The following is a 19,147-nucleotide window of genomic DNA, read 5'->3' on the forward strand; positions in this document are numbered from 1 at the left end:
ATTAGGGAAGAAAAAACAGCGTATGAAATAATGAAAAAGTTCGACGAAGTGTACTTGAAAGAATCGACGGCACTAGATCGTGTGCAGAAGGAGATTGGAGAAGATAAGTCTTGATAAATACAGTGATTCAGCATCGTTTTTTAGCGATCTTGAAAAATTAATAAATGAATTAAAAGGTGCAGGCGCAAAAGTGAGTGAAAGGGAAAAGCTGAATTACATGATAAATACGTGTTACGTCGCGTAACTCTACCTAGCCCAGGCCACACACCGCGGGCAAGATGGCAACCAGATGTCTTCGGATACTCACTGCGTACCCTCAATAGTCTCAAGTATCTTCCATAAATCTTAGGAATTTCCTAGTCGAGGTCCTTCAAACTGAACAAACGTCTGTTTCCAAAGCATTTCTAAAGACCTTTGTCTACTACGGCTTGACAAGGGAAAGTTGGTTTTTCTCACGTATGATGCAACTTTCCTCCCACGAACCACTTTCTCTCGAGGGCGGTTAAGACCCTTCGTTTAACCAATTAACAACGAAGACTATTTCCCTCACTCCCTTAGTCAAAATCGTCACCAACAAATCCGATGGTCCCGTGCGCTAGACACACCCATCCTTAGCTTTCCTCCGCCACAGCATCGTCTCCGAACATCACTGACTTTACATCCTTCGAACAGTCAACATCCTTCGACCGGGTTTACACCCGAAGATCAGTCAGTCTCAATCAAGCATCTCGTCAAGCGGTCAGCAATTCGAATACAATGAGTCGACAAATCCATCAGTATACGCGATAATCCGTCTAGAGACTCAGGTCGCACTCATTCGTAGTCATCTCATAACAAATATTCATTTTGTGTTACACCGAAGTTGTTGGTTTGTGAAAATATATAATAACCTGTTAGCAACAGCGTTATCCTTCATTTAACTACCCTTATTATCCTAAACGAAATAAGGGATCGAGCGATTCGCGGCGTCGATTAGCAAATCGTAACGGGAATTTACGACTCCCGTTGGCGCGCTTCTTCGAGATCGCGTCTCCCAGCGAACGTGCGAAAACAATACGTTACCCGAAGAGTATAGCTACATAGCGGATATAATAGATGCAGTGAAAGAAGAGAAACAAACGGTAGCGTGCGTGAAGAATAAAATAGAAATAGCGGAAAAGAAAGATAAGTCTAATCGAGGAGAAATGAAAACTAATGCCTTTGCTGCAAAAAAGGAAGGATGCTTCAAATGTGGAAGAGTGGGATATTTTGCATGAGAGTGTCAAAATGGCGTCCAAGCGGGAAGCAGTAACAGTTATCGGCGTGGGTCAACACGTGGTCGCAGCAGAGGAAGAGGAAACAAAGGCAATACGAACAGGGGGCGTGGAAACTTCCATCGTCAATCAGCAGCCGGCACGAGCGAATATGGCAACTCAGGAGCAGGCATATGGATGGCAACAGCGCACGCAGCACACAGCAGCGAGATGAACGAGATAAGTGGTAACGAAATAACATACTTATTTGTTAGGGAAGTGATACATTTACACTGTACATGAGAGTGTGTGTGTAAGGGTTAGAGGGCGTCAAGGTCTTAGTGGAGACAAAAGACTGTTGCCAGATGTTAGAAGAATCTAGGATAGTCGGTTGGCGACCAGCGTGCGTGCAAGACGTTCTTCAGAGAGTAATATAGATGTATAACTGTTGTGTGGGAAATATAGTCAATTATTTGTATTCCCAAATCCTCGAATTTCCTTAACATGGTAGCAGAGCGTGGTTACTAGTTTTGCAAGATATTTAGTGCGTGGTTACGATCTTGCGAGTGAGTTTTCAGTAAAGAAAAAAAAACTTTCAGAGAAAAAAAAATACTTCGAGCACGTAGGAACGCTTGAGTAAGAAAAGAAAAAAAAAGAAGAATCAATTAAAATGGAGAGATCGGAAATCATGATACCTATATTCGATGGTGAGGATTATGGAATGTGGAAGCAAAGAATCACGATGTTTCTCAAATATAAGGAATGCGAGGTTGTTACAACTAGAATGAAGAACGAAAGAGACGATGAAGACTGGGACAAAAAGGATTTGAAGGCGATAAATATAATTTATAGTGCAATATCGAACAGACAATTGGAGTATGTTAGGGAAGGAAAAACGGCGTATGATATAATAAAAAGGTTCGATGAAATGTACTTGAAAGAGTCGACGGCACTGCAGATCGTATGCAGAAGGAGATTGGAAAACATAAGACTGGAGAACTACAGTGATTCAGCATCATTCTTTAACGATTTCGAAAAATTAATAAATGAATTAAAAAGTGCGGACGCACAAGTAAGTGAGAGGGAAAAGCTGAATTACATGCTGAATACGTTACCCGAAGAATACAGCTACATAGCGGACATAATAGACGCATTGAAAGAAGAGGATCAAACGGTAGCGTATGTAAAAAATAAAATAGAGATAGCAGAGAAGAAAAATAAATCCAATCGAGGAGAAAGGCAAACCAACGCCTTTTCTGCAAAAAAGGAAGGATGCTTCAGATGTGGAAGATTAGGACACTTTGCGAGAGAGTGTCAAAATGGCGTCCAAGCGGGAAGCAGTAACGGCTATTGGCATGGGCCAACACCTGGTCGAAACAGAGGAAGAGAGAACAAAGGCAATACGAGCAGAGGACGTGGAAACTTTCATCATCAATCAAGAACCGGCACGGGCGAGCATGGAAACTCAAGAGCAGGCATATGGACAGCAACGGCGCACGCAGCAAACAGCAGTGAGACGAATGAAATAAGTAAGAACGAAATAGTGTGGCTATTAGATAGCGGTTGTACCGATCACATAATTAATAATATAAATTATTTCGATAAATCTATCGACCTAAAAGAACCGGTAAATATATATTTAGGCGATAATAGACCGATAAAAGCGACAAAAGTTGGGAATGTTATAAGTTATTTTGAAGCATTCGGAAAACAAAATAAAATAAATATGAGGAAAGTATTTTACGCGAAAGAAATGTCCGCAAATTTGATTAGTTTAGGTAAACCAGCAGACGATAAGAATACGGTTATTTCCAAAGGAAATATTGCGAAAGTAATAGATGAGGATAATATACTTACAGCTCAGTTCAAAGAGAATGGGACATATAGAATAAAAAGTATATTGAAAGGGAAGAAGCACTTAGTAAACAGCGCCGAACGTAGTGGTATGAGTAAAAAGGAAAGATGGCATAGGATGCTAGGACACGTAAATTTTAAATATTTAGAGATTTTGGGTAAAGAGCAGCTAGTGACTGGCATACCGAATGAATTTGAAAAGGAACTTTTGAAATGTAGGGTGTGTATAGAAAGCAAAATGCATAACTTACCTTTCAAAAATAATCGAACTAAGGCTAGGGAAATAATGGAAATTATTCATACGGACGTATGTGGTCCCTTTAAGACTACCGGATTCAATGGAGAAAAATATTTCATTTCATTTATCGATGATTATAGTAAAATAGCTAGGATCTATTGTATAAAATCAAAAGATGAGGTCTTTGATTCTTTCGTACAGTTCGTAAATGAAGCCGAAAATTTAACGGGCAAGAGGTTAAAAATATTAAGATGCGATAATGGTAAAGAATATTTAAATAATCGAATTTATAAATTTGCTAGGGATAAAGGTATAAGAATAAATAATTGCCCAACATACGTACATGAATTAAACGGGACAGCGGAAAGGTATAATAGAACAGTGATGGACATGGCGCGTTGCTTGTTAGCGGAAGCGAAAGTACATAAAAGGTACTGGCCGGAAATAGTTTGTACAGCGGCATACTTGAAAAATCGAATATTAGCGAATACTATAGAAAGAAAGACACCTTTTGAAATATTCTTCGGGAGAAAACCAAGTGTTAAAAATCTACATCTATATGGAAGTAAAGTTTTTGTAAGAAGGCCAGAACAAAAAAGAGTTTCCAAATGGGATAAGAAGGCAGATATGGGAATTCTGTTAGGATATAGTGAAGTAGGTTAGAGAGTCCTATTAGGTGTAAAAATAACAGTAGCGACATGTAGAGGTCGTAGAAACAGACAAAAAATGTATCGGTTTTGAGGAGAATTCATTCGATGCAGTTAGCGATGATAGTAAAGATAATTATTTATTGGACAGCATGAATAAGGAAGAGTTAGAAAGTAGAGAAGATGAAAATGATAATAGTTCTGAAAGCGTAAAGATTCCTAGGAGATCTACACGTAATAAGAAAACTCCAGTAAGGTATCCAGAAAAGGAAAACAGTAGTGAGATTCACGCAAATTATTGTAGAGTAGATATCTTTTGCACATTTGAGGAGGCGATTTGTTGTGAAAATAGTGAAGTTTGGAAACAGGCTATGGATAAGGAAATAGAATGTCTCTATAAGAATAAAACTTGGAAATTGGTAGAAAGGGTAAAAGGCAAAGAAGTATTAGATGTAAAATGGGTTTACACGAAAAAATCAGAGGACAGGTATAAGGCTAGATTAGTGGTAAGGGGATTTCAACAAAGAAACGTAGCCGATGACATATATTCTCCAGTGGCGAGTAATCAGACCTTTAAGATATTGCTATCATATTGTTGTCAAAATGGAGTAATAATTGAGCAAATGGATGTAGAAACTGCCTTTTTAAATGGTGAAGTAACCTCGGAGGTATATGTAAATCAACCAAAGGGATATGCGGACGGAACGAATAGAGTTTGTAAATTATCGAAAGCGCTTTATGGGTTAAAAGAAAGTCCGAGGGATTGGTATGAGTGTTTTGATAGGTATGTGACGACATTGGATTTTAAGAAGAATAACATAGAGTTGTGCCTATATACTCATGGAGAGGGGGAAAATGTTGTTTATTTGCTAATATATGTAGACGATTTGTTAATCTGTAGTAAAAACAAAAAAAGGATACAAAATGTAAAGAAGCTATTACCTGATAAATTTAAAATGAAAGATTTAAGTGAAGTAAAAGAATATTTTGGAATAAATATAGAGTATGATTATATAAAAAATGAAATGAAACTAAGCCAAACGAAATACATTGAATCATTAGCGAACAAATATAAATTACAAAACAGCAAATTGTACTGTACACCAACGGAAACAAATTTAAAAATTGAAAACGCTGAGATAAATAGAAATGACATTGGATACAAGAATTTAATTGGCGCATTGCTGTATATTAGTACAAATACCAGACCCAATATAAGTTATAGTGTGAATTATCTTAAGTAGATTTCAAGATTGTTGTAGCGAGACACATTTTAAATATGCTTTGCGAATATTGAAATATTTGTACCGAAATATTGAAATATTTAATATTAAAGATTTAAGGTTACATTAGAAAAGGAATGAAAAGTGTGAAACGATAGATTGTTATGTGGACGCTGATTGGGCAGGAGATCATTTAGATAGAAAATCTACTTCTGGATATGTAATTAAATTGTATGGAAATGTAATCGGTTGGAAATCTAAAAAACAAAGGTGTGTGACAAAAGCCTGGACGTATGCAGAGTATGTAGCTCTATCGGAAGCGGTGAGTGAATTAATGTCTATTAGAGAAATTATGAAGGTCTTCAATGTAAATCTAGACAATAACCCTGTAAAAATTTATGACGATAACTCTGGAGTGATAAGTATAGCAAAGTACGGAAATTTCACAAAAAATTCTAAACACATTGAAGTTCATTACCACTACGTTCACGAATGCTTAAAGGAAAATAAGATAAATATAATTTAAGTAGGTACAGACGAAAATACTACATAGGTTCTCTAAGAGGTTTTTCTATGTGCGATAGTCGAATCAAAGATTTGAATTTTTAGATTTGATCTACAGTGTTTATATTTTCAATAATGTTAGAAATTTGGACTGAAAACTTACCACCATTGATAAAGCATACTGGCGTTGGCTTTCCGTCGAAGTATACAATTTTTTGAACGATTTCTCCCGATGCGAGGGGTGGTTCTTGCTGCAGCAGAAGAGTATTATTATCTAATTTTAATGTTTTATTGGAGAGTTCGAATCGATATTGATTTAAACCGGGTAAGCCTAATATGCCGTCTTCTATGATAGGGAAATTATCATCTACTAAGGAAAATTCTATCTCTTTGTTGAATAAATTTAGTTTAATTTTGGAATTGGATTCGTATTTGGAATGTTCCATGGAGAATTTCTATGTGTCTGGTATTATTGTCCTTCCTGGGTAGCATCCTCGTTTAAGCAAGTTGATTCCTGCTCCCGAGTCAACGAAAAATCGCAATCCTCGTCGTCCTGGTAATTGTAGTCGTATTGTGGATAATCTTCCTGAGGTAGCATTGTTAATTCTGATTGTTCTTGAATGTGGTTTATTCCTGGAGGGGCTTTTGTTTGAGGCGGTATTCGAAAATTTTGGCATTGATTGGCAAGGTGTCCCAATCGATCGCATTTGAAACATTTCGTTTGTGGCCTTTCGTTTAATGGTCGATTTTCAAGCTTTGTAAAATTATTCATTCTTGGTAGAATGTTTTGTGTGGGTGGAGTTTTGTTATTCATGTTACTTGTAATCGTGAAGCGGTTACCTACTGGACGAGACGTCTGGTTACGATAAGATGGTGGAGTGGTTGTTTGTCGTGTCATCCGTCTGCGAGCGTTGTCTTCGCGAAAGTATTTTTCCACGTCCATTGCCTTTTTTTCTGCATCGATGATGTTTGGGGGGGGGGGGGATTAGCCAATAGCACGTGTCCTATTTCTGAACGAAGGCCTCTTACATAGTCAATCACAGAAACCATGTATAGTCGATCGTTCATCGCTCATCGAGTTAGTTCGTCTTTATATTCATTGGTAATGCTGTATTGAAGTTTGTTGAAAACACGTCGAAATCTAATGTTATAATTTTGCACGCTTTCGGTTATTCCTTGCTTTATCACTCTTAACTGATCTTGGTGTTCTCTTACTGATGCTTGAGTAGCTACGTTACGTCTTAATCCTTCGTACAGAGTTTCGAATTCGTTAATATGGATATTGCGGATTGTCATTGCGGCTTTTCCTACAATTTTCTCTATTTTGATCATTTTTAATAATAACGTTTGTTCGCTACACATCATTCTCATTTCTTTTATTTCACGAATAAAATCTTCTACACTTATATCGTTTTCTCCGTTTAGTATCGGAGATACTAAACAGCTTTTAGATTTCCAGAGTTTCCAGCTGTTGAATTGGATGGTTGGACATATGTTGGTGGCTTTTGTGGCATAGGTGGAGGTGGATTAGTATCGTGTTTTAATACTGATATATTATCGTCATCGTCAGTCATCATAGAACCGAATTCAGTTGATTTTACGTTTATTTGTGGTAGTTTAACACGAGAGAGGTTTCTACTTAATATTTCCATTTCGTTAGCGCGTTTTCTATTTTCTTCGTTCGCTAATTTTAAAGCATTCTTTATTTCGTTAAATTGTTGTCGAAATTCTTCGTTCTGTCTCTGTATTAAGTCTAAAATTGCTCTGGTAGAGGAATCGAGTGTTCCCGTTTTATTTTGAACTCCACTTGTAGAGGGTAAACTTGTCTCGGCTTTTGTGTCTTTCTTGTTCATATTGTCTCTTCGCTAGAGTTACTAGAGAAACTAACTTTTCGCGTTCTATATTGTTTAAAAGAATTCCGACTTTTCTCACCTTGATACGTAAGTTCGTAGAATGAGGTTCCCTTGCGGTGTTTTCCTCTGTGGCGCGTTCAAATGCGTTTGAGTGTCAAACTCGTTCTGTTGATTTGTTCTATGCTGACAGTGGCCCCGTTAATTTGGTCCACCGTGGTAAATTATTGACAGCAAAGTTCATAACACAAGTAGTTCGAATCCTTCGATCTTCAATAATGTCCGTAGACCGAAATCGTAACTTCGTTTACACTGAAGCGAATGGATCCTGGCAGGATCGCCAAAATGTCACGTAAAAATAATGGGAAAATAATAATAAAAAAATGTTGGGTTCTTGAACCAGAGTTCGAGGTACCTTTATTTTATAATAGGATTACAAGTGTGCGATTTGACCGTTACCGAAAGACTGAAAGACTCGATCAAGACACAGCCCTTCTAGATGTTCGTTTATCTTATGCCTATGTGCCGAATTCATATTCCTTTGTTTTGGGAGTCGGTGTCGTGTGCAAGGCTGTTCAGGTTTCCTGAGTCTGTTGGAGATATTTGTTGACGTTACATGTACGTCAAGACTGTGTAAGTGTCACGAGGCAAAACAATAATATGAGTCGCTCTCGATTTGCATCGTTCTCTAACTCATGCGCCGCTACATACTTATATAGCTATTATTTCTTACAACCTAGCGTATGCAGTTGTGTATGGGGCCTTAAGTTCACTGTTTATAGATACTGCTAGGAATTAATCGAACGAATTCAACGCAGTCGCGTTTACAGAGTTCCGTATTATCGGAAATGCCGAATTCGCGTGGTTTCGCTTTGACGTTCGTCCACGTTGACGATTGTTCAAAGAACAACCGAGAGGCCTCCGCGTCGCAGCTACGAAAGACATCGAAGCCGCGACACCCTTCAGTGACTTCCCTATCTTTTCCTAAAACCAAGGATGACGCAACTCAGGCAATCGTTACAAGCGTTCGAACTTCACATTTTCTTACCATACTATCAACAAAAAATGAAAGCTGGTTTTCAATGAGTCATTATATAATTATATGTCGGAGATGAAAGAACACCGGAGCCTTTGGAATTTTAGATAATCCCGCAACATTCTAACCTAGAGTCTACTATAGCTGTAATTGAACAATTGTAGTTATTCAATCCGATTGTAATTGTTCTAGATTAGTGACGGTGAGCTTTGGCTCGAGGTGACAGTCTGTCGCCCAACGTAGCCGCGGTCAAGGGATAAACGCTTTGCCTAACAAAGGTATGGAGTAATTCTATAACTCTCCTTAAAAGAAATATTCGTGGCGACACGCGACAGTAAACATTCCAACGGTTTCTGTCCCGTGGCTCGCCACACGCAGACCCTATTCTTCGAGTAAGATGATTGCCAGATGTCGATGCGTCTCCGCAGTACATGTTCGGCTAGCTGGAGGGCCCGTTATAAATCTTAAGGTTTAGTTAACTAAAGTCCTTCAAACAGACAAACAGTCTTTGTCCCAACTACGGGAAGATAGGGGAGACATATTTTTCAACGAGCGGCGTCTCCCACTAGCAACTTTCCCTCGAGGGCGGCTAACATCTTTTTCTAACCACCGATATGGAGATTGACCAATTAGCAGCAACGTCAATTTCCCTTACTTCCTAAACGAAGGCTTTCCTCGACGAATCCGATGATCTCGTGTCCTTAGACACACCCCATTATAGTTTTCCTCTGTGACATCGTCGGGACGGGACGGGCATTCTTTTACGCGCTCCCGTCGACCAAAGAGTAACGTCTTTACGCTCAGCAATTATTTTTACGAGTCAGACTTAGATTCAGCGAGAACGCCCATCTGTCATCCCGTTGGCCGCGGATTCGTTATTGAACCGGAGACCACTGTCACTAGTGTCGCGGACGTCTCACCGCCGTGGTAGATTGTCAAAACCTGTGTTATTCATACCTGTGTCAATAAATCGTATCTTCGTTACACCGCAACGATGGCTACCTTCAATGAAGACTCCTCAAACACCGACAACCCTATCCCCAATGTCATTCCGACATATATATCCACCGAAAATGCGCTCTTGTAGACAAACGCTCGATTCGCGTCATAGCTTTTAAAGCTTGTCGCATCTCAATCCGTTGGAAAAAATTTTTCCTGTAGCATATTTTATTTTTACGAACCAACAAGGTCTTTGTTTATTTCCTTCTTTTTTTTTGCTCCAATTTCCCCATTGTTTTTTCAAGGATAGTATTTCAGAGCCACTAGTCAAGTTTATTGTAACAATAAACTTACGTTTCGGAAACATTTTGTGCTGTGAAACAGAATACACTAAAGTTTGAAGGTCACATCGATTTTCGAAAGTTTATAAATGGAGGTGTATGACAGTATCACCAGCTGTTGCTGTCCAAGTAACTCCAACATCGAAATACTACAACGATTCCAATCGAAAGCGCTAAGAGCCTTAATAGACGCACCTTGGTATGTTACCAACGAAACCATCCATCGCGACCTCAAGATACCTACAGTCAAAGAGGAAATAGCAAAATATAGCGACAGATATAGCAAAAGAGTCAAGAAACACCGAAACCCCCTAATCACTGGACTACTCGATACGACGGACCAGATTCGCAGGCTGAAGAGGCACTACTCGCTAGACCTAAACGTTAGATTCATTTAATTATCCAAATTAAGCATATGCACTTACTTATAATACTTATAAATTATACCTATCTATAATAAGTATTAACTTATTGTAAATAAACAGCCATGTCACTGCGCCACGCCGGAAAAATTACTGAAAATTCTCAACGCGAGAATTGATTGTAATTTCAACAAATAAATAAAAACAAAAAAAAAGCTGTTGCTGTCCCCAAGCGCCAAAATACGTTCTGACTACTATTTTATGTATCTCACAGAAGTATGTCTTCATTCATCATCTCCCATGCCATCCACCAACGTGTTCTTAACATGTTATCTCCTAGTAAAATATTGATGTTGAGTCAGATATCCAACTGAATAATCTTTTCGGTGTCTACTATAAGACATTTAAAACCAAGGCTCGTACACACGTGTGCTTATACGTCAGATGTAATACTTAACACGAAACCTGCTTATATTAATATTAAATTTATGCATAGTAGGATGTTCGACCTTTGTAAAAATGAAATTATAATACATACAGTTTCACCGTGGAAAAGTGAATCTTTCTAGCATGTCCACGCAAATGCAGCGGAGGGGAGGACTGTGCATGCACCAAACAACTTTACGTTCGTAATTTTTCACACAAATGTACAACTGTAGGGAAAAAATTATCTCTGATTTTTCGGATGTTAGGAATCGACAATATCGCATAACGGAATGCTGTGTTCTACGTATTCTATTTTTGTTACGAAAGTGGTACAAACGAAGTCCACGTAAGAATAGTACAACAAAATCGGTTGAGGTTAGGTTATCGTGCAGATATCGCGGCTTTTGCATTGGAAATCACGCAACTGCCAGTCTCGTCGTTCCTTGTAAACGAAAGAAAGGTATTGTAATCGGTCGGAATTAACATAAAACTCGTCGTTTCATGATAATACTGTGCATTCTGAATATGCTATGATTTGGTTTAAAATAATAAATAGTCCATTCTTGCATACTATTGCTCCAGCTTTACTTGTATTTTCGATATTGGTATAAATAGAAAGACAATTAATGTCGTTCGAGTCTATTTTCGGATCATTTATATTACGTTTAATCCATATAGTTATCATATGAGACATAGTATCGTAAAATTTGGAAGAATAAAACGTTCGTACAGGAAGTACATTTTATAAGAACTCCAACAAATCTGCGTGTGCACCTAAAATACAAACTGATAGTGATAGTGATTGTTCATAAGTTTATATACATTATCTAATGTCAATCGAAGGTATCAATTCTTTTTCTCCATAAGAGTACTTTTTCATTTATATGTGTTCAAAAATACATGTGTTCAACCGTGAAGCATATGTCACCTACAACGAAAAAGAGTTTTCCTATACTTAATATTTCCTTTATATACCTATGAAAGTCTATTCTTCGCGTAGTATGAAATTATGAATAAATCTGGAATATTGTTCAATCTGAAAAGAAAAATAACTTATTGACATCATTCATTGATACGAGATTCAGAATGTTTGTTTTGTCTTGCAGAAAAAGAAGGCAGCCCTCCCTTTCTTTTAATGTGAAATAGAAAGCGAAAATTTGAAAACAGATTTTTTGGACATTTACTTGCAAATATCGTTTTCAATATCGTGATTTTCTTCCCAATGGTACTGTACTTTCAAATTTTCCAGTATCCCTCTAAAAACAAAAAGTCGAACCTCGTTATTGTTAACGTAGGCATTACAAGGAAGAGAAGTATTAGAAAGCAGCTCCTTTTTGTTATGGATTTCTTTATAATCATGTAAATAAGAAATTCCGGAAATTTTTTCCTAAAGAATTTAATTCTTGTGCTTTGATTGATAATTATTACACTACATACTAACTTTTCGCATACTGTTCGCGTCTAACAATTTCCTAATAATAACTACTTCAAAATAACATATGTTCTTGCACGAATTCAAAAGTACGTATGATACAATTACAATTGATTCTAAAATAATAATTATTTAAAGATATTAAGATACTAATTAAACGTTTCACTATATTTCAAAATCTGGAACAACAAATTTTTATTTATAAAAAATGAAACTGTGTTTATATATTCTTTGTCATGATGCTATTTCTTATTACCATGTCGACATTTTTTAAAATTCATTTTGTTATCTCTACGCAATATGAAAATTCATATACTGCTTAATATTTTTTACATATTATCCATCCACCGCATGATATCTCCTGAAAAATCAAAATATTAATGTTATATTATTACAATGCTTCTTAAATTTCAATTTTTGACAAATTTGAAATCCAATATATTTTGCACAATTATTATTTATCAAAAAATTCCAAGTTAGTAACTTTCTTTTCAAATGGCAAATAACATATACTTTGACTTACCTGTAAGTTTTTGTTCCTAATCATCATTTCCTCTTATAGAACATCATTATTGTTCTTATAATTACTACCAGTGTCATAGATATTGTAGTGGCTACAACTGAATTAATAGAAAATGATAAATAACTGTGTATAACACTAACACATAATTGTGTATAACAATGACAGATAACTTTTACTTACATATCAGTCGATAAGGGATTACTGTGATATCCTGTTGATGTTTCTTAAGGCACTTGATTAGGTGCGATACGGTATCATTCCTTATGGTATACTGTAGATAAGTATTTTAGAAAATAACAAGAATAAATCTAAATTATTCAGAGGTTCCAGTTTCGGCTTAGACATAAATACAGGACCATTTGCAAAGAAGAAAGGGTGCGTTTCTACAGCCTCGTTATAGTAACCATGAATACCAATCTCTGAATTACTGGTTACTAAACATAAATATCCTATAAAATTTAATATATTTCTTTAATTTTTAATACATACATGAGTTAGTAGTTCTAAATTATGAATCATCCTACCTGTGATATTACACTTTTCCTTATAATATCATCACTCGAGTGAACAACATTAAGATCATGTAAACCATGTCATCCTATCTTACTGTGAAGATACTTAGTTATGTTATCTAACATTATAAAAATATCATCAAATTCAAGTCCTTTTATTCACATCACATGGCCACGACGATCTGGTTCTTCGTTATATAATGTTCTAAAATTTGTCGTATATATAGGATGTACAAACCGTGATATCAAGGTATCAGTTCTTCCTTCCCAAGGGACAGTTTCATTAAAATTCTGATAGAATTAAAAATTAATTATTAATATTCTAACAATCATATATGTTAAATACATTATAGTCAACGATATATACCTGAGCGAATGTAGGGGTGATTCCTTGATAATTATAAATGTCATCAGCCCACATCATTGTGCCACTTCTTTGTACTCCAGCCTCTAGATTAACAGCCTAAACAAACATACGAAATTTTATAGAAGCTGTACAAAATATAGTATATATGCGCAATATTGAAGCGTTCAAGGGGATATAAAGGTAATGTACATCACATACACGTGTACTCTCATGCAACAAAATACAATTAGATTTAATAGTATAAGCTCTTTTATTCATCATAATAGATTGGAAATTTAAGTGTCTTACGAGGGTGAGTAAAAAGTTACCCGCTCTGTCGGTGTAGAATTTATTTTAAGCAATTGTCAAAAAAGACATACATCATTTTTTGACATAATCACTCGATTTCTGTATACACTTTGTCCATTTGCCGAAGGACCTTTATATTTTCTCATTAAAAAATGTTTTGGGCTGAGCTGCGAACCACGAATGCATCGTCGTCTTCACCTTTTCATCAGCTTTTTCGGCATCCATCTCGCACAAACTTTTTAAAATCCAAATCTGTCGTGTACTATTGCATAAGCAGAGCCGTGGCTGATTTGCAAATGATTTGCCACATTATCCACTGTCACTCGTCTATTCCATAGAGCATAAGTTCATGAGCACGTTCAATGTTGTCATCGTGGATGTGGACGGGCGTCCAGCTGTTTTTTCATAACACTTGTGCGATCTTCTTTGAACTTTTGTGCCCATTCAAACACACTTCGTGACAAAACACTTTCTCCATAATGTGCATTAAATCTTTGATAAATATAGGCATCAAACATAACCTCCGACCACAAGAAACGAATCACAGCATCCTGCACTGTTTTCCTGCAAATCACCATTGCAAAGCGCCATTACTCGCGCAACGGTCACAAACGAATTGACGTAACACAAAGAAACCTGCGCAGCAGCACTGAACAGATATTGACGTCATACGAAGAGTGCAGATGGATCAATACGGTCGACAGAAGTTTTAACTATCTGGAGTGCGGATAAATTTTTACTGAGAGTCGTATAGGAATCTATAATCTGTAAGTACACCTTTGGCTGAATGGAAATTTCTCTTACATATAGTCAAAAATGCAGAAACTGTGTATTGAATTGGAAAGTGATAAAAAATAAGTGAAGTTTCGAGGTTGCATGTGATTGCATGAGTACACAGGACGTTTTTAGCGAATAAAAAATAATTTTGAAAGACACGAGACTTATCTTGTATTTTATGCACTCTCTGTGTCCGAATTTCCAGAAGCTCTCTATCTTATGAAGTGTTTTAGATTAGCCGGAAAATTTTGTACGTACATACAAGAAGTATACGATCTAAGTGGAATATTCCATTATTCTCTTGATACAAAAGAAACGAAATTTACAGAACTTCTCAGAAAGTTGGTTTATTATTACCAAATTAATAGAATTAATATACGTTTATCATCTTTACATACCTAAGTTGTGGAGGTTTATCGTGCGTAAAAAATTAGTGTCGTTTCAAAGTTACATTTCGTACATTTTAAGCCTATAATTTGTAACGTACAAAACAATGTAAATTTGAGCTGTTTCTTATCTCCACAATAAGAAAATCCAACTTTACGTTTTTTACACAATGATATTTATGGAACAGTAATATCATATTATTGCATCGCTTGGAGAATGAAGTCAAGGTACGATGTGACCCTAGTGTAAACGCTGGGATACCCAGCTGTGCCGCACTTATAAGCATAAGACACAATACCTATTAAATACGAGGTTAATTCATGTTGTATCAGCAGTGATCCGCCGCGGTCAGCCTGAAAGGATCGTTAAATTTTTAATCAAAGATACTGAAATATATCGATCGAATTGTATTGAAATTATACTTATATACAGTAATAATCTTCTATTGATTTGTGTATTGAAATACTCCAATTTATAACGTACATGTTATATGTATTTTGAGCAAAACTAAGATTAGAGGAAATTAGATTAAATACCATAACGAGGTGTGAGAAGTGGGCAAAACTATTAAATTGTGTTTATCTATTATTTTTAATGTTTAAGACGTCGATTTGATGTTAATTCGAATCGACGTGTCTTCAGATACCGTATAGTTTGTAGTAACTCTGTAACTTAATTACCGTACAAGAATCCTCTCCACCCTGAGCATGTTCGGCGCATATTATACCATCAGTGATATCAGGTGCATTAGGAAATTTGGAATAAGCTATTTTGCATTCGGCGTTCTTAATCACTGGCATTTGTACTTCCATTAATGCATTACGTCGTGGTCGTCCTACGAAGAAAATAAGAAAGATATTTAAGACTGGAACTATTTAATTTTATTATAAAATTGATATCACTTACTATATCTTAATGCTCCCGATCCAGCAACAAGGGGGTTATAGCCGACGAAGTTGCTCTTTCGTAGGGGCTCTTTCGTACAAATGGGATATACGTACCCTGAAAAATAAAAAAATAAATGAAAATGCAGGAAACTAATGACCAAAAGTATGAGAAAGAATTATACACGCTTTATGACACAATATATGTGTACAGTAAGAAATTTCAGGATATGATACTTCAGTAATACTCAATAGCATATATATATATATATATATATATATATTTGAGGACTTACTCGAAAATGGCACCTCCTCCACCAATCTAAGAATGGCAATATTATGATTGTGTATGTTTTCTATTCCATCCATATGTGCACAATGTGCTGCGGTCAAAACATGCCTAGCCGATATCAGGGAACCTCCGCACTTCCATAGTGGTTTGTCTGGGTTTCGGGGATTACGAAAACCTAATGCAGCGATTCATGGCCAAGCGCCTAAAATGCAATAGTCATAGTTGTGAATATACATAATTTTTTCTCACATAACGAGTAACAACGATTATTACCTATTCGAAATTCGATCATACAGCAGACGATAAGTACATACGTACAAATACTCTGAAACAGAGATTTGATAAAGACAGAAATTAAATTTTTATTCCAGTGGAATACAAATTATTAAATAATTCTATATAATTTCTATTTGAACTATACTGAACTATAAAGTTCAAACGTGTAATTTCTGCCCTAACAGTTTTTGATCTCTATCCATATTATTACTCCTATATCAATTTTTTATTTCAAGCAAAAAGATACTCTTCCTAACATGAAGTAAAAGAAAGAAATAATTCAAGTTAATAAGTAAAGTTACTACCGATAAAATCATAGCATTATTATTTAGTCTAATTGAAATGTACATTGATGTGCTGTTTAATGCCTTTAAAGTTCATTCTTTGCAGTAAATGGCTTATTATTAATCGGAAAGAAAGACATAAAACGTACCAAGTTCAGCTGGTTTACCATCGACCACCCTGGTATGAGAGACGTTGCTAAAACCTCAGTATGGTGGTCGCAAAGCCTTATACTTATACACAGTTTTTATTAAAATTTCTCTCTTCTCTTTGTTTGGATCGTTCGGACAGCAAACGATCGTAACATTGCCCTGGTATCTGCACACTGATCGTCTATAAAAATCGGTGGCTGTACGGTACTGTATCTGCCATATTTCTTGCAGAGGTTTACATTTTCTGTAGTCAAGGCACCTGCCTTCTTGATTGTCCGGTGTGGTACATTCTGGATCAAACAATTTTAAAACATTTATACAGTTCAAAGATGCGTAAGAAAGCGACACCGATTACTCAACTTTCGAAGTAAAAAGCCGATCGAGTCCACCGGATTGCCCTACAGACACGTATTAATCCGTAAGAGTTAGTCATCATGTTGATAATAATTATCTAAAGAAACTTTTCACGTGAAAATATAAAATTTTAATTGATTAGATATTGTGTTAGCCATACTTAAGAAAGAAAATGAAAATGAATGAAATGAAAGAAAAGGACTACCTTCAACCTCATTTTTTAAATAAACACTTTGTCAGTTTTGCGGTAAATAAGTTCTTAGGAATTCAGGACAGTTTTTAGTGAATCATTTTGTTTCGACCGTTCGCGGAGAGACGCGATCGCGAGATAGCACGTCAACGAGAGTTGTAATTTCCCGTTACGATTAAATAATCGACGCCACGAACTGATCAGTTCAGTAGTTCAATGAAATTCCACAGAATTAACACAAATAAATTAATGTTTATTTCAACAACTTATTAACTAGAAAGATATAAATGGAACAAAAAAAATGTAACTGCGTTTTGGTTGATAAGTAATGCGCGACATACCACCTGTGTTGACGGTTCGACTTCTCGAAAAGTTCTGAACGCCTTTCGATTTTTTTCGTTTTTTCTGGAAGGCGACCCCCACTACGTTCGGATCACGCCACATTCTTTTACGCGAGGTAAAATAACGACCACGAGTCGACGTTTCTGGAAGTCGCCCTGCTTAATGAATCATGCGCTTGCCACTACAATGTTTGTTTGCCGGGCAGACGCGACGGTCCGTCTGCGACATTATAGTGCCGCGATCGATAGTTAAGAATATGACCTATGGTAAGCCGCATGGCGTAACATTCTCCCCCCGTTGAGAGGGTACCGATCAAACTAGCGAGGTGTGGTTGAAGTTCCCATCTTATTTCGTCTCGGTGGCTAGTTGTTCGGGTTTCTCGAGATCGGGTTGAATTGGCAGTGGGACAAGCCTTTTGACGCCCCGATCCAAAATGCTTTTTGCCGTCTGAACTGTAGCTGTCCGGATGACACTGTCACGACCGGCATACTTCAAATCCGACGGACTGACGATAGAGATAAAGCACTCGGCGACAATGTATATCGCTGAAGTGCCTAATGAACCATCAACATCCCAACGGTCCTTCCACCGAAGGTTCTAGAAGAAAGAGCACGTGGCAACGGTCGCGGACGCCTAGCAAATGCATGGACGGTGGGGATGTTGAGGGATGACAAAAGAAAGTAATCGGATCCGATCGAAAGTAAAATCATAAGAGTCAGTCTTAAAAAGTCACGCCCAGAGTTCGGAAGTAGATTGTAAAGTGTATTGATGTTAGAAAAAAAATAAAGTTTTCTTTTTTTTATTTTTTACCTCAAATTCCTTTTTTATTTTGTTATTTTACGTGACAACACCATCGGCGCCTGGATGAACTCGGCCCAGAGGCCAATGCATGGAGGGAACGTTGTCCTCTCTGAGGATGACGATTGTGCCCTTTTGGATGCTGTGTCCACCCTTGCTCCATTTATTGCGGTTGGTTAGCTCGTTCAAATACTCCTTATGCCAGCGGTTCCAAAAATGTTGTTTAAGCTGTTGGATATGCTGCCATTTGGAGAGTCGGTTCGATGGAATGTCTCTGAAATCTCGATCACGTAAGCACATTAATGAATCGCCAATGAGGAAATGTCCGGGAGTGAGGGCTAGGAGATCATTTGGATCGGTGGAGATAGGAGTTAGCGGGCGGGAATTGAGGACTGCTTCTATTTCTATGATAAGAGTATTACGGTGTTAAGCTCATATGTTTCTGTTTCTCCACTCGCGCTGCGCCATAATATCCTTTGATATTTCCGATCCTCTGGTCGTACGAGGAATTGCCGATACATTTTCTCGATCTCGCCAGTGAGTACGTACTGATGAGCGCGGAATCTAATTAATATACAAAATAAATTGTGAATTGATTCGAGAATATAGGATTTCCCCATTTTCATGATTATCGTGATT

The 19,147-nt window shown here is 36.9% G+C and overlaps 1 protein-coding gene and 1 long non-coding RNA gene across 3 annotated transcripts in view; both read right to left on the bottom strand.

Moving 5' to 3' along the window:
• Positions 1 to 12,067: 12,067 nt before the first annotated feature.
• Positions 12,068 to 13,558, bottom strand: LOC126876541 (uncharacterized). The gene is made up of 4 exons (XR_007694280.1): positions 13,132 to 13,558; positions 12,788 to 13,056; positions 12,608 to 12,704; positions 12,068 to 12,445 (listed from the first exon to the last, which is right to left on the bottom strand). It is a non-coding gene; the product is annotated as an uncharacterized LOC126876541 (long non-coding RNA).
• A 3,353-nt stretch (positions 13,559 to 16,911) lies between these two features.
• The window catches only part of LOC126876530 (venom serine protease Bi-VSP-like), a 206,867-nt gene continuing 204,631 nt past the window's right edge, over positions 16,912 to 19,147 (bottom strand). The window contains exon 2 of one of the 2 annotated variants that reach the window (XR_007694270.1): positions 16,912 to 17,114. The gene's annotated coding sequence lies outside the window, so the exon portion shown is untranslated. Of the gene's footprint in view, positions 17,115 to 18,619; positions 18,783 to 19,147 lie in introns of those variants that run through there. The other variant, XR_007694263.1, reaches the window with a different exon arrangement.

The sequence above is a fragment of the Bombus huntii genome, unplaced genomic scaffold (genome assembly GCF_024542735.1).
Source record: "Bombus huntii isolate Logan2020A unplaced genomic scaffold, iyBomHunt1.1 ctg00000082.1, whole genome shotgun sequence".
NCBI lineage: Eukaryota > Metazoa > Arthropoda > Insecta > Hymenoptera > Apidae > Bombus > Bombus huntii.